Here is a 4375-nt window from a genome sequence, read left to right as displayed (position 1 = left end):
AAAAAAGCTAATTTTCATGGTGTATGTAATATGAAATATATTTTGAACAAAACATTTCTCCCTGTCTTTCTCTCTTCAACCCATTTATTTCTATACAGTAACAGTTAATATTCAATCATAGAAAAAGAACAAAGCTTATAAACTTCAGTGTTAAGAATTAATGATCTCAAGGCCACCAATACCTTTTTGCTCCTATGAGATTCTATAAAAAGGCTATTGATTCTATAATTCTATATCTTTATTTACTCCTACATATACATGTTTTATTTTGGCTATTTGCAATGATAAAGAAATTAGTCCAAGAATTTTTAAAAACTACCTTCTTCACAACCATCTTAAGAATAGACTTTTTGTATACTTTCTTTAACTGTTGTGAAGGAATGTGACATTTCTACTTTACAGCTGCAAAAATATAAGGCAAGTGCCCCCCCTCTTCTTCCATCCTGTTCTAAGCACTGTTTCAACTTCCCGAGAATAGTTAGTCCTATGTTTATTCTTGCTCTTGAATAGCAGTTTCAGGGAAACAGCTGGGGAACAGACTAAAGTATTCAGTCTAGTGTCAGAGCCAAGAACGTAGACTCAAACATATCTGATGACACAGCTTTGTTCAGTTTCATGGATACAGCCTAACCTTTGGTGGCATCTGCTGGCAAGGGATGTACACATATCTGTTACTATTCATTCAAATAGTCCCTAGCACAATCTCTAGCAACAAGTATGGTGGGGGTGGGATTCAGGAATGTTCAATGGTGAGCAAGACCAACCCCGTCCCTGCTATTACCTAATCTTACATTTTAGTGAACGATTGTTTCATTAAAGAAACAATCACAAAAGTAATTATATACTTATAACCTGTGATAATGGCTCTAAAGAGTCCTATGGAAAAACAGTTCAGGGGGACCTGATTTGGGCTCCAGAGTCAAGATAGGCCTCTTTCAAAATGACAATCAACCAGGCCAGAAATGTGAATAGGAGCAGAGAGAATGTCTGAGTCAGACAGAAGGAGAAGGGAGAATGTCCTGAGGAAGGAAGAATGTCCTGAGGGTGGATAGTGGAGAAACCATATAGAAGCCCTGAGTGGCTGAACCAAGTAGGTGAAGGAGCATAAAATGAAGGGCAGGCCCAGGGTGTAGGACTTCACAAACTTTCAGGAGTTTTTATCCTGGAGAGACAGAATCTATTTAAGGATGTAGACCAGGGGAATAAGCCTCCTGGAGAAATAAAATTAATGCTATCTTTACATTCAAAGCAGACTTATGTCAAGGTTGAAACCCTAGGTTCCATCTCTTTGAAGAAATAACTCTACATGGTCTGTACATCAGGCATAATCACGTCTAAGTATACCGAATCAAGTAGTTCTTATAACACAGTGGATCACACCTCAGGCTTTGAGATCAGACCATCCTGGGTCTGCACTTCCTGGGCACGTGACTCTAGGTAAACTTCTAAAGATGTACAATGCAAACAGGAATTTGTTGTTGTGAGAGCTCAATGACTCATGCATGTAAAAGTTGAACATGCTCTCTGCTACACAGTAAGCAATCAAAAACAACAGTTATTACTCTCTGACTCACTGCCGTAGGAAAAGAATAAAGTCATCACACAGCGGACCTTTCTGCTCCTCACACAAACTAATGCCGGGTGCATCTTTAGTGAGCTAAATTGTACTCAGTGTTTTCAAACTAATGAGCCAAGTACATTAACTGTCCTGGAAATAGATGAAGCCTGACTATTTGACTAAATGTAGAGATAATTAGAGCCTAGATTCTATCTTTTGATAGGGTTTAGGGAAGTATAATGAAAATCACCATGTCATAATAGAATAATACGCAAGGCTAAAGCAATCAGATATTGTGCAACACAGATAAAAAACAGCCAATTTTATTGATGTCAGAAAAATATTATTAGCTGAGTCTTCTTACAATCTCACGATGTTTGTTTCACATTGTAATGGCTTCCTAATAGTGTAATCAATTATGCCTTTCTCCTTTGCTGTTGAAGCCTTTTCTTTTCTCCACACATTGGCAAAATTAGCAAATGTCAGATAAAATCCTTTTCCTGTACTTTTATAATGTGCATTAGGAGCACTTAGTCTTTGATGTAGTTGGGAAGAGAGGTGAAAGGTCATCGTAGGTACTTTTTATTCAATGTCAGAGAGCTATTCTCTGCAGGACAGGTGTTGACTATGGTGCCTGGTATCCAGGCCTGGCTACATGCAGGGTCTGGCACAAATAATGCCCCACTTTAATTACAAAATCGTAAGCATGTGGTTCTGTAACATAACAATATCACACTCAAACACATCATATGACAATTTAGGTGAATTATTCAAATTAAAACTATAAATTATTACACCCATGTTATTACCCTACCAACCACACTCAAGCGGGCCTTACTTCTGCCGGACCCCGTGTTTGCATCTTGTTAGCAGGGCAATTCATGTTGCCAGGAGAGCTCCAATATTATTGGATAATAAGCATGTAAATAAATGTACAAGGCCCATGCATTGCATGGAAAAGTGAAAAGGTCAGGCTATAATATTTCATACTCTGGGCATCCACAGGACAGAGAACCAGAGGTCAATGTCAGCCTTGCAGGGCTCCTGTTCATCATCACCAGCAGTGTGGGGGGAAGTGACAGGACATGCCCAATGCTGAGACTGCCTTCACTGTATATGTTAGAGTCTGGGTGCAGCCCAGGGTCTGGAACATCAAACCAAAGTGTGAAACAGTTGGGCTTCGCTAGGGCTAAATGAGGAAACTGGCGAGTGTCGGGAGTACAGTGCAGGTGCACAAGTATCCCCAATCACTACCAGTCCATGGTTAATTTCTCACTAGTGTTTGGTGGAATGAGAAAGAAAAAGACAACATAATTAGTTTTTTATAGGATAAATTCTTTAGAGAGTTTTATTCTGAATTTGTGTCCTTCTTTGTTGAAGGCAGAAAATTATTTTTTAAAAAATCAATGTTCTTTACTTGGCAAGATAAAAAGTGATAAGATTATGTCAACTTGAAAAATATTTAAACACTGATTTATTTGTTTATTTAATCGATGAAATCTAAAATGCTAGGATCCTCTGGTATTGAGAACAGGCAGCAATGACAGTCGGGAAGACAGAAAATCATAGTGAACTCTTTAAGCCAAGGTCTGCAACCCTCCAAAAACCAGATTATCACGATACAAGAAGAACACTAAAGGATGGACGCTGGAGGCTCTGACTCAGTGCAGGCCTGAAGGCACAGACTAGGACGACACACACACCACTTAGTGGATGGGGCAGTGCCATCCTATTGGAACAGACACTGGCTCCAGTGCTGAGGTAGGGTTCTCGGGCTGCTGTCCCACCAGTTAATCTTCTTTGTGGAGAGGTGTGGCTTGGAGGGTGCAGAGAAACTAAAAAGGGTCTCAATAGCCAGGGCCCTTTGGACACCCAGGGCAGTTGCTTTTTACCAACTGGTATAGAAGTCTTTCCATATTTTAGCAACTGATAATGGCTTTATAGTTGGATGAACATCATTCTTAGGTGTTTGAAATGGAGATAAATTCCAGCAGAAAGAATGCCCAAGAGCTTTTATAAGCTGGCCCTAACATTTGATATCAGCGTCTTCCCCAGACAGAGTTTTGTGAATTAATCCTTATTGTTGAGCCTTACCTCCAAAGGGAAGTCTGGCTTGAATGTGAACTAACTCTGGTTCTGGAGGACACCACGGAAGTCAGTTTGAGTCCATGATCCTTAGCCCTGTTCTTTGAAGGATTAACCTTACCGTGGATATAAATCCCCAAACAGACTCTGCCTTTGTACATTATGAAGAAGTTTAGCTCAGCCTCCCCACCTAACCTTCTTCAAGTATTAACCACACTAGATTTGATGTCATGGTTAATAGCACATAATCTTTTCAATGAATTCTGTTTTTCTTTATTTCTGGAGGAAAAAGGGAAGGCACAGGGAGAATATGATCTGTCCCAGAGCCATTGGGAGATAGCAAGACAATAAGGAGACTCTTGAGCCCCCAAACCTCAATATTTATCCTGCCTTTCACCAAGATTACTTGTATATGTAACTTCTCACTTTCCTCAGAACTGTTCATCCTGTAGGATTCATCTTTGAAATAAGCCCACTGTTATTACTCAACTTATGTCCTGAGCAAAATGCCCTTCATAGCACCAGTAGTATAACATTCTAGAAATTGTACTTATAATCTTTAAAAAAGGAGTCAGTAATACTTAATTTATAATCAAATCTCAAATGGTCTTTTATTGTTCTATGGTTGCTGGGTTGGAAGCATTCATGATCTCTTCAAGAAATTATGATCTAGTTATAATGCACTTTACTATCCTGAGATAAAATGTGTTATATCAATGCATTATAATTAAA

The sequence above is a fragment of the Phyllostomus discolor genome, chromosome 10, assembly GCF_004126475.2.
Source record: "Phyllostomus discolor isolate MPI-MPIP mPhyDis1 chromosome 10, mPhyDis1.pri.v3, whole genome shotgun sequence".
In the NCBI taxonomy this organism is placed as follows: domain Eukaryota; kingdom Metazoa; phylum Chordata; class Mammalia; order Chiroptera; family Phyllostomidae; genus Phyllostomus; species Phyllostomus discolor.
This window is presented reverse-complemented; position numbering follows the sequence as displayed.